This window comes from Coccinella septempunctata, chromosome 4 (assembly GCF_907165205.1).
Source record: "Coccinella septempunctata chromosome 4, icCocSept1.1, whole genome shotgun sequence".
NCBI lineage: Eukaryota > Metazoa > Arthropoda > Insecta > Coleoptera > Coccinellidae > Coccinella > Coccinella septempunctata.
Window position 1 is genome coordinate 1247848 of NC_058192.1, and position 12805 is coordinate 1260652.

The following is a 12805-nucleotide window of genomic DNA, read 5'->3' on the forward strand; positions in this document are numbered from 1 at the left end:
CCAATAGAAGAGTTTCTAGAACCGATGATATCAATCTACGTTGCACATAAAAGATCATACTTCTAAAAGTGTTCACATCGCTCCAATTTTGAGACTAATCATGTGTAGCAGGGGTAAACGCTCTAATATTTTGTCTCGCAGACGAGATTTTGGCCAATTCGCATACTTCATAAAATGGACTGGCTCTCACAGCCGAATCCTCCATTCCCCTCATCAAACCGTTCGTTGTAACCGCTGCCAACGAAACAACCTCCACAAAATTCGTCCGCAATTGATAAAGTACTTCCGTATAAAATGCCTCATTCTGATATACGAAATTGCCGAAATTAAAACGCTCCTCTTAATAACGATCGACCGTATCAAGTTCCGAGGCAGATACACGACCGGCTCTCGTATTCCGATAAAACGTATCAAAATTTGCTGGACATTAATTAAGGGGCGCCCGCGTTTCGGGGAGGCATTATAATTAAAATGACAAAATCCAATTTCACACAACAATGCCTCGGAAATCTATAGCTGGAATTGTTCACCGTTGAACTTCGCCAGGGCCCCGGCTTGATATCACGCCTATCAGTCTGTGGGATTCGCAGGGATGTTTTTGGGGGGCCCTGAGGGGGCTCGCAATCTGTAGCCTCCACGAGCAGATTTGGGGCACGTTTATTGCCAGAATTACGTCTTTTGACGGTCGCAAATCATCGGGGAATGATTTTTACGAAACTCCAGATAAATCCATCAATCCAATAAATGTTTTAGACCTCCTCAAAGTCGTTCAAACATTCCAACTATACTCCATTCGCTTTTATTTTAGCAGTCGGTTGGCCATGGAAATTTGACACATTTCACTCTGTCCGTCTGTTCCGATATTCCTGAATAGTACTGTCAGTATTTCAGAAACGATACCTATTGGCCCAGTCGTTCGAGTTCTATTGTTATTCGATTGCGGGCCAGTACTAACAGCAATATCGGAACAGGCCCTTTATAGTACTAAAATGTGGGGTTATGACGCTTGTCGAAACATTTTTGGGTTTTAAATCAACGCTATGTTCTACGTTCTACGTAGAAGTTTCTGTTATTACGTATTTTATCACAATGTCGAATCTCTTCGGAAAATATGTGACGAACATAATTGAAGTTTATACAAACTGATTGAAGACATACCAAATCCAGTTATTTGCATGGAAAATACAAGAGATCAGTATAATATCATAATATGCACTAGCTTGAGGAGAGTTAATGTTCGTTATCTTTTTTGGCTGAAGTTTGAATACGTTACATCAGTGGTAGATTTCAAAAATATCAACCCGAAGATGAAATGCATACGATGCAGTGGTTGGGAATGGGTATCTCCCGAAGGAATCAACAGATAATTAAAAGAACTTTAAATTCTTCAACAAAAATCATCCTGCATCAATATAAGTAAAAGGAATTAAAGGAAGTTTCAATCAAGATGAACTTCACCTTTGAACAAAAATTTCACATGAATAAACAATTAGCAGGACAACTGGCGCGTATTTGTGGCTGTTCATCTTAACGCATTGATATAATAATAATAATTAGGTAGTTTTTGGTACCTTAAGACATTTACAATGTATAGGACAAGTCAAATGAAAAATAGAATAATAAATTTTCGGTAACTTATTCTACGATGGCATTTATCGAAAATCCTGTAGTAAACTTTTCGCATTAATTCACTCAAACATAAAATTCTCGAATGCCACCACTTTTTTGGGTCTCCCAATAGAAGGAAATTCTTTAACATCCTCTTCATTCACAATCTTTCTGATTGTAGAAATATTCAGCTGAAATATAAGTCGTTTAGATTCAGATGAAACATTACATAAATTCTCTTACATTGAATATGCTCTCCACCGTCTGACGTATTGTGGATTTTAGAATATCAGAGTATAACTATTTGAATGAGCGGACCTGAATTATAAATAGCACTTCCTGAAACCCTGTCTCTTTTTTCAATAACTTTCGGCATTTTCGTAATATTAATTGATATAAGTTGTGGCAACGACGTTATGACATTAACGACATTTCATGAGTGCCAACCTTACTCCGCTCTAGTTACAAAAACTTGGGAAAATTATTTCATGGCCAACCGACTGCTAAAATAAATGTGAATGCAGTATAGTTTATACTCCCAATGATACAAAGAGTAAGAGATCCAGGGTGCCCTTTGACAAAAATTGACTATATTTTGTTCAGACTTGACTAAGGTTACTCTCGCTGCTTGTGGTCGGGCCTCATTTTGTTGGAAAGTGGATGACAAAGGCTGAAGAAAGGTGATCCAGGTACTAATGGGTGTTCTGGGATCTGGATAGAAGTAGATACTGGAATAACTTTTGAAGATTCATCACGTTCGGGAAGTAATTTCGACGCTTAATAGGAAAAGTCTCCAATGACGAATGGAAATGCTCCCCTCGCGCAATCCGGTTGTAGTTCATGAACGGGTTCCGTGTCACAGCTGTCGTTTTTACTTGTCAGTCCATTTTCAGCAGCATTTCCATGCATTTCGGCCGGCACATAAAGCCCGTGACTGCGACAACGAGTAGAGTCGAATGAATTTATGCATGAACATCGCGAGTTATTCGAAATTTCACCAGTTTATCAGTCAGTTAACCGTTTCCGCTTCCTGTCAGTTCATAATCACCTCGGTTTTGGGGCCTTACATTATCCGACTTCGGTATACTGACAATATTTCCCAACTGGCCTTATCGCGCTGAGGATATTATAATATTGCGGTGTACTGCGGTTAGTGCTCTATTTGAATTTCAAACGGTAAAACGTTCCCCTGAAAATTGGACGGTAGTTCACGGCCATTTTCAATTATGTACCCGAATGGCTTTAGCTTTATTATGTCATCTACGGGGCGCTTCATAATCCGAAGGGATTATTTCAAGAAAATTCAGCGACCACCTCATTTTAGACATTCAAGCTGAACAAAAACTCAGGCAAAGCCTTCACTCATCTCCGAGAATATCCATAAAATAGATTAATTAGCTGAGTTGCTTGTTTTTCCACAGTCGTACGTGATTATTGATAGGACTCACTCAGACTCAGACTTTCGTAGCAAAACAGCTCCGAACGAAAACCGTATCAACTTGTTTACATTCGGAGAATCTTCAACACTCCCCCACGTGCCTCTATAACTAACGACGTGTCGAAAAAATGAGAAAAACAAACTATCTGACCTATTTCGAAAATTGCGAATATCATCGCGTGTACCGAAATAATCTCAATGCCACCCACACGCGTAAGATAGCTCCGAAACGAAGACACCGACGATCTGCCAACTGAGGAAAAGTATAAAGAACGATTTACGATACATTGGGCGTTTTGTACACAGCGAGATGCTCGGCTGTCGCAACAAATCAAAACTATTTTGAAGGATCCGAAGAATGGTCGCGTATGCATCACGAGGATTAGTCATAATCAAGATAGATTATCGCTAATAATATGGAAAATGATTCATTTCGCTAATGCAAACGTTTGAACGGTTGAATTTTTTCGTACCCACTCAAGTGAGATTACTTAAAATAATATTGGCAATGGTTAAGGTTTTCATAACTGTGTCCAAGAGATTTGTGAGCCGGTATTCAAAAGGATTCAAGACTTCTTCATATTTTTGAACCATTTTCCGTGAAGAATAAGTTATTACTGAGACTGTTAAGAAAATTGAGATATTAAACTTCTTGTGTTCACTGAATCACCTTCACTTAACTGGGGTAACGCAACTGAACTGAACGTACTTCCAGTACGTAAAATATAACCTGCTAAACTTACTCTGTATTGGTATTATCCGTTTAGTGTAGGGAATTTCAATGCCAGTCCTGCAATACAAAAAATAAAGGTTATTTTAAAGCAGTACTTCTAAAAGGGCTTGTAAACTGGAGTGAGGAGGTTACCAAAATATAAAATTTAAATGTTAGAAGTTCCATTAAGCCGTAAAATTTGAGGAAAAGACCTGGAGTATAAAATCCTACTGAATTTCGAAAGAATGCTTATCAACTTCCGGTATTTCGATTGAATCTTGGTTTAATTTTCACGTTTCTTATCGGTTTTCGTCTAAAATTTACCGCAAGTAACAGGATGTTGATTTTTAAGCACTGAATTCAATATTGTACACTGTAGGAAAGATGAACATGTAACACATAACAGGACTTTTTTGAAACCACGCTCTCCGCACAGTAAGAAGATAACAAACATCTGAAACTCTGGTAATTGAAATCATAACAGCCTATACTGTAACATCATCAAATAATGCGCTTACAAGACTCAAGCAACATGCGATGAACAATTCTGGATGTATCACGTAAGTGACTTCAATCCTTTCACTCTATGAATATCAATTATGTCGAAATGCTAATACTGTTCGTCGTGAAATAACGTGGCCTATCCGAGAGGCGGTCTGCGACATGACCTCTCTCATCTCCAGCGATCTATCGAATTATTTCCTACTTAAGGCGACGTGCCCGCCTGCCAAATTGGCTGCTCGCTACACCGTCTGAACGGAAGCAGAACGATAATGAAACTTGCATAAGAGAATCGCTTTTACGGTAACTAGTCTTGTTTCAGTTCCGATCACGATACGAAATTATTTACGACTACAATAAGCGACTTTCATCAACAGTTTACGAACGGGTGGAATCGACCTAATCAAACGGGCACGCTCGGATGCTGATTCGATTTCGGAGAGGGTTGCAGTGCATATACTGGGTGGAACATCGTCGACGGAAGTCAAATTTTGACGAAAGGAGATGCGAGTTACTTTCTCCTGGTCTTCAAATCGCGCAATACGAATGCAACGACAGAAACTGGATTCTCTGCACCAAGCCAGTCGAACACTTCGGAGTCTATAGGAGTGAGAGCTAGTAAAAACTAAGAACAGCATAGAGTAAGTCGAAAAATTGGTCTGCCATGCTTTCTATGTACATTGCGAAAAAAACTTAACGAACATTCTGAAAATCTCAATTTTAATGAAAGTTAACTCTACATTGACTTTATAACTTATTTTTTATGTTCTCTCGGGAAGGTTTTGAACGAAACAAGACACATTAAAAAAAATTCAGGATTTCACCGAATCTTATGTGAAAGAAGAGAAATGAACAATTTTCAAAATACTGAAACGCTGATAAGTGATTTAATACTTGGTATTTCCATCTCTTTCGTTAATTACAGCTCGGCAACGACGGTTCATACTCAAAATGAATATGATCTCTTAAAATGTTCTGATCTAATCGTTCCCAGATTTCTCAGAGTTGGATTCCATTAAGAGTAGCTGGATGATTTTCTGAACTTCTCAGCCTCCTATTGAGGTTGTCCCAAACCTGCTCAATCGGATTGAGATCTGGACTTCTTGCTGACCATTTCATCCGAGAGACTTCAACCTCTTCAAGGTACTCCTGAACGATGCGCGCACGATGGGGTCTGGCATTATCGTCCATAAAAATGAAGTTTTCACCAATGTATGGGGCAAATGGCACTACATGCTCTTCAAGAATGTTCCTTATATACTTATCAGCATTCATAGCTCCATTATCAACGACCACTAGGTCTGTGCGAGCAGTCAAAGATATTCCACCCCATACCATAATCGATCCTCCCATGAAACCAGTAGAATTCAGGAAATTACACTGAGCGTATCTTTCATGTGGACGTCTGTATACAAGGAAACGTCGATCACAATGGTAGAGGCAGAATCTAGACTCATCTGTGAAGAGAAATCTTTCCCAATCGGCCTCTTCCCAATGGATATGCTCTCTCGCAAAATCCAAACGCGCCCTTCGATGGGCTGGGGTAAGAGCTGGGCCTCTTGCCGCGACACGAGGCCTTAAATCATATTCTCTGAGGCGATTTCTCATTGTCTGAGTGCTAATTTGCACCTCATGAGTTTGCTCAAGCTGAATTTGAAGGAGGCGAGCGGTTGCAAACCGTTGTCTCAACGAAGAAACTCTCAAGTAACGTTCTTGAATGGCAGTTGTTACCCGTGGTCTACCCTGTCCTGGTCTTCGGACATTCATGCCTGTCTCCCTGAATCGCTGCAACATTCTGGACACACTTGTATGGGAAACTCCAAACCTTTCTGCAATTCTTGTGTATGTCCACCCTTCTTCTCGCAAAACTCCCGCTTGGGAACATTCCTCTTGGGTCAAATTGCGTGTTTCGCGTTGCATAGCGATCGAGTGTACAAAATCAAACGAAAAAAAACTATTGATCACTAGAATTGATCGAGAAAAACTGATTTTAGAATGGAGCCGATACATTTAAAATCTGATAATATCATCTTTTTTTATTCCTGCTGGGAAAAAACATCTGTATTGAAGAAAACCGTTGAAAGTGGATAACATATGCATGCATAATTCTGATAAAAATAATTTTCATTGAAAACACCTTCAGTTGTAGAATGAATTTGAGATTTCCATAATGTGCGTTAATTTTTTTGCGCAGTGTATATTTTGTAATAATGAATGAACCTACAGATTGTCCACACTCCCTGTTGAACCTGGTGCTTTACAAAATCAAAACCTTCCCAGCTTTCGTACACTGCCAACATAAACAAAACGTATCGAACATCCTCAAAAACCCTCCGTAATCCATAAAGCTGATCACGAAGAATATCGTGATCGCATATTTCAGGACAGCGAAAAAGAAGCTAGTGTCTTTTATCCGTGCAAACGGTATTCACCGTATGAATAGAGCTGAACCCATACGAGATTGTAATAGATAACCCTCTTTTCCTCAATTCCCCTAAATTCTCTTATCAGGTGATTGGTTTCAAGCCTCAAGTCACTCAATTTGTTCTCTCGTGAGAAATGGGCCATATAACTCGGCGGAGTCGGTATCCCTTTGATTAAAAAAACCGCTTTTAGCGAATGAACTCGGCGGGTATTGGGAAGGTGGATCGGTCCACTTTCCGTTATTGAAGAACAAATTTCCGAAAAATAGGTCCGACTGAAAGAACAATTGGAAAACCTACTACTCTCTCTGAAGGTTATATTTATCACGTATTTACGAAGATACAATACTTCTATTGTGATGACCAAAATGTAAATTATGTAAGTGTTAGATCAGGAAAAATAATAATGTTCTGTTTGATAGGATTAGGAGAAATTCTTAAATTACTTATTGTACAAGGAGAAAACACATGGCAGTACTATACTAAATTTTTCAGAATATTCTCAGTGATAGCTCCGATCAGCGAACCGCTGAAAAGGACAACAGTAACCAACAATTATTCGTCATCACAGTTGCCAATAAAATTCGTATTGTGTAGAACCCATTGCGCGTTATGCTAATGAAATTCGCTTAATTATATGAATAATTGGATATTTTTAGATAATGCGTTAATAACGTACCGCTTTACGTATAGTAAACAACACATTTCATACAGGCGTCGATAGTCTAACGATCAACATGATCAACGTTGCGAAACCTGACTTATTTTATGTTCTACTGAATAAAACAGAGAAAGAATCGAAATATGATTTCGTAAGCGCTCAAAATTGCTTTCAAATGTTAAACCATATATGGAGAATAATATTATCATTGAATCTTTGACCTCCCAGGATTCTCCGGACGGTGATTTTGATATATTTGATTGATTATATCTAACTAGGATAATAATACTAGTAGGCCAGTAGATCAATGATTCGAATCAGTACTACACACCCCAGTTATGTCTGTGATACATGCCAACTTCACTTTTGTTACCCTGACATTAACCTGTATTTGTAACATAGAGATAGAGACTCTATGTCTATGGTTTGTGAGCAACGTCAGGTGGAAGTTTATTCTATGATCGTGGATTTGTGTACATTTACGTTTGGTAAACGTCAAAAATCTCAATTTTCTCAAGCTTTTTTCCCATAGATTGTTATCTGAGTCTAAATCCACTCATCTTTCTTCCTACCTATCCCTCTCTGTGCTTGCGAAATCAATATATATATACCGATGATGTTTGTCTGTCGATACGAAGCCCGACCGAAATGGTAAACTTGAAGAGATTTTTCCTGATCCACAATAAATTCTTCCCAATTTCCTCCGAATCTGTTAAGGTGACCTAGTGCGGAAGACGCATCGCCGACACTTAATGCAAAGCCGAACTTGGCGTCGCCGTAACTCACTCCCAAAAAAAAATTTCATCCCCCGCGAAATTCTTCGCAGAAAATTCTGGAGCCTACGTCCGGACGAATTCCTGTGTGTATTACGTATTTTTCCACAGTATATCTCACGCCAGACCCTTTAACACCGGCGCTGAGGTAACAAATAACCCATAAATTCGTGATAACTGCCACATTTATGCAGGTCGTCCTAAGAACGATATTTATGTTTTCGCAAATTCGAGTTAACCACCCTCCCGGGATGCGAAACCCCGAATTCCCGAATCGCGGATGAAACCGTTTTACTTTCCCGAACAATGGCTCGGAAAATATGGAAATACTGTGGGGAAATTGGTATTCTCGGATATTTCTTGTTAAGGCGTACGTGCGTGGGTGATTTTTCCCATTAACTGCAGTGACATCACCTAGTGTAATCTCTTATTTATGGAACGCTCGTAAATATAATTGTAAGTAACGAAACAACACTATGGAAATTGTTCACGTCACCTTCCAACAGTTATAAAAATGACTGCTGGATTCATATTTGCAACCTAGACGTTTACCAAGTTCATTTGACTCATCAGAATCAATTTTCCCAAAAATATCCTATTTAAAACACCCAAGATGGTAGGATTATCATCCCCCTAAGTCGATGGTATTTAATTTCAAGTACGGGACTGTACAAGGACGCCTGGCTCGGGAAACTGAAACAGATCCTGACAGAGTCTTCATGTTTTACAATGTTGCATTAGTTTTGAGAGGTTCTGATTAATATTTTGGGATGAGGCGAAGGTAGTGTAGAAAAATCGAGGCACTGAATCCAAAGTGCCACGGTATTTTGAACTGATGAATTCAGAATCACGAAATAACGAAGAAACAGCAACTTATCGTTGATAAAATCATTCGTAAGCTCGATGAGCATGAAAACCACCCAACCAGAGAAGGTTGATTATGAGATTTGTTGCCACAAATCTTTCGAATATCTCCATTTCTTCCGTAATGAACCCGATATCGAACCCCGAGTCCAAAGCCAGTTTGCTTAGCTAATTGGATCGACTGAACTGAAAAAATTAAACTCTCCACTGACGAAAAGCTGTAGAGAATGCAGGCTCCGTTGATTCCCCCGTCCGACCGAGTTCACTCGATAAATTCCCCGTTGAATCTAATTCGAAACCATAGTTCACGCCATAAAAGAGCGGGGTTTTCTTGGAATGGACCAATTTGTTAACCGGAACCTGCATATATTACGGGCATTAGCGGCAGCTCTTACCAGCTCTATATTTATGTTTCGCAAATATCCCATAACTGCCCCCTGAGGGAACTGGCGTATGGCGTTAATTTAATTCATTTTTGCGGAGGAGGCGTCCGGCATCGGGCAATAGTTCGGGCAAATTGGTACAGTAACAGCCATCTATTATACCTATTGCGGCAAGGGTTGGCATAAAATGGTCTACATTATGTTAAGTGATAAATTACACCCCTGGGCGGAGACGCGTCGATCTCGCCCGCTAAAACAACTGTAAACGTCGAAATTTACTCACGTGGATAAATCAACGCGTATAATATTCATGGTTCCGTACGTTGGCCCGGAAAGGGACCCGGATATTTTGGCAGCCTTCGCGAGCTGCTGCACCGGGCGTTTGTCGCGTTTCCAGCTGAACTTTTCGGTTTTTCGACTTTGTCAGTTGGTATTTGAAGGGGCGAATTTGAAGTGAATGTTTCGGAGACTACGTATTAGAGAACATTCGGCATTTTGGTCAGACTACCTGATCTGTACGTTCCATTGTAGCTCAGAAACGAGCACTTGGTTATAAATTTTATCTCACCCTCTGACAAGAGAGATCACGGGGGTTGCTATTCATATATTGCGAAATGGCAAAACTGGTATTACTAGGTGAACTCTGTCATTGCCGTCTTGCAGTTCAACACTGAGTTTCCTACTCGGGAATCACAGAAAATACACTTGCCAAGAATAAAGCACAAACTCCTTTCATTGTCCCAAATATACAAGAAATAGTTACCGGAGAAGTTAAAAACCAAACGAGCGTTCCTTGGAGCCATCCCAGATACCTACTGGGGTTTATTAGAGCTCTGGAACTCAACTGTAGACGACGAAAACAGCTCTGATGGAAAAGCAATAGATCTTGAGGTTGCAGTCCAGCGCAACCCCCCTTTAAAATCTAGAATACTCTCCCAGAAAGTCTTAGCCAAATCTTGCAGTTAAATCAGATCATTTTCGACGTGGTCTAGATCAGGAATAGCCTTATTTTAACTTTTTTAACCATCCAAGACCTTTATTCCTCATAGTGAGAGTGATTTCAGAGGCCACTGTTGAAGAAAATCAATCGTTGTGCCAAAAAACATCGATGCCATACGCAAACGTATGGCAGAAGATCATAATATGACATATCTTGAACTCGAAGCATGTTCTAGCATCAGTAGGACCAACATATATGAGATTCTGCACAAATATTTGGATGTTTAGGGATCAGCTGAGCATTGAATTCCCTATTCATAGAGAGATGCTCATAAACAGGCTCATATAAAGATTGGTGCAGTGAAAAAACTACAATATACGACAGAAGTGCATCCAAAGCCATAAATGGCGTCGACGTGGATCCATATGAACTAGAAATAATGGACCAGGACTGGCAGATAGGACTCCGCTTCTAACGCAGTCACCAACGTGCCTAGATGATAAGCACGTAGGTCAGTCGGAGGCCTTTAGGCTCAGACTCCAGATAACTATATCTCGGGTTGCAGCCGTCTGATGTGGACCACAAAGGCCTAGACTGCCTGATACCCCTTTCCATTTAGAAGAAAATTTTCTGTCTAGACATCCAATGAGGAAGTTCTTGACAGATGTACGACAAATAAGCAGTTCCTGTTCTGGTCGAGCGAAAACTTAGCAAGTATGTTGCCTCCACGTTCTCAAGAACATCTTTATATGCCGGACTCCCAATAGCTTTCAAAAGGTTAGGAGAAGTCAGCTCACGCTAAACTTTCCTTGAGTTCTTCCTTAGAAAGGAATTCCAGGGTTTCTTGCATATGTGCACTCTGGAGTATCTTCTGCAGATATTTTCGAGCGTGCAAACAAAAACAGTATGCTGTTCGATCTGCACTATGGGACAGTCCTTTCCTAGGAGGGTGGACTGGTTAAAAAGAGATCTAACAATGTTCATTCCATTCCCTGTGGACAACACAGAGTCATTGGTGAACCAAATAGCTTTCTCAGGCACAAGACGTCTGTGTAGACCGTAGATCTCTATCAGGAACAATCATCCTGTATGAAGTAGGTATGCATGAGCATCCCCCACCATCTTGAAAGCCCTTACGTGCCTTTCAAATAGTCCACCATCTCGCCCTTGTCTCTGGACCAATCTTTTTAGGCACGACGCTCAGGATTCTATCCAAGCTGGTCTTTGCTGCATCACCAAGTCAGCCACGATTCAAGCCATCTTCGCAAAAGACCCGCGTTTCACCTCGACAATAAATCATACCTAAATGCGATAAGCTACCTCCGAAAGTGAATATTCGCGCAACACGAAACAATATCAAAGGAAATCCAATTCCCGGAGAAAACACGCAGTAGTTCAATTAGATCAAACAAATGATGCCGCGAAAATCGAGGAGGCGGCGGCGGCGGGAACGGCGAACCTCGAATTTCGACTTAATTGACTGCGCTCGGATCCCGCAGTTCAAAGGCATAATGGCGGGCATTCATCCTCTCCCCCACCCCACCTCCATCTCTCGGTCGAAATTCGCATATTCAGCAACAGATGCGTCCGAAAAATGATCCTTCTCGAAATGTATAAATAGTGCAACACGGCCTGACTTGTTCGCTAACGAACGTCATCCGTTTCATTACCCCATAATTCTGTTATTCGATATTTTGACATCTCGCATTATTTTCGCGAGCGGATTGCTTGCTTACAAGCGACGCCAACGAGGGTGGCATCGAAGGGTTACGCTTTTATTTCGACGTGAGAAATGGCTTCAGTTATTTCACGGTTCGGCTGTCGTCAGCAGCCTACGGATTGCCTGGAAAACAATAATTTATGGAAAGGTATGGGACCAAGTTAATTTGCGAACTTTGCTCAGGGCAGCGCAGCCCTAGGGCAAGAAACCACGATCCTATGTTGCGAGGACCTTTGTACACTGGTTTCAGATCTTCAAATCAGATGTTGGATGACCATAGCATTAATCAATGAGCGATCAAAGCATCCAGAACCATAAACTGCTCGTAAAAAACTGAGGATGTGGATGAAAACTTCTTCTGTTTCATCGTGAAGCAAGTCTTCATCAAGTTTGATTATGTCTAATCCAATTTTGATCATGCTGGACAAGTTTTATCCGATAATGTTGCCAACTGAGCCTTGGGAAGCTTCAGACTAGTCGAACAGAGGAGCAAATGGCCATTCATTCTGTGTTAGTCGAGCTGTTAACCCAGAAGTGGTGAACCAGTTTCTACAACGCCAATTGGAGACAGTTTTATAACTCTTGCGGTGGAAAAAAGCCTCTCAGCACTTGCAGAATGGAAAGGCAACGTCTTCAAGATGCCACAGGCACCTAAATTACTCAAATCTTGAAGCATGAAGTCAATTTAGCTTCTAGCAGCTTGTCTCGAACATACCACGTAGATGCCACCAGGTGATTACTCCTCAGCACAGCCAGAAATGCTTCAATAGCTTCGAGATCTC

At 40.6% G+C, this 12805-nt stretch overlaps 1 protein-coding gene across 10 annotated transcripts in view; it reads right to left on the minus strand.

Moving 5' to 3' along the window:
- The window catches only part of LOC123311426 (muscleblind-like protein), a 234452-nt gene that overhangs the window by 191734 nt on the left and 29913 nt on the right, over window positions 1-12805 (minus strand). For 7 of the 10 annotated variants that reach the window (XM_044895362.1, XM_044895361.1, XM_044895360.1 and 4 more), the window contains one exon: window positions 3790-3836. The exons of the other annotated variants lie outside the window; for them this stretch is intronic. The gene's annotated coding sequence lies outside the window, so the exon portion shown is untranslated. The remainder of the gene's footprint in view (window positions 1-3789; window positions 3837-12805) is intronic. 10 annotated transcript variants of the gene reach the window in all.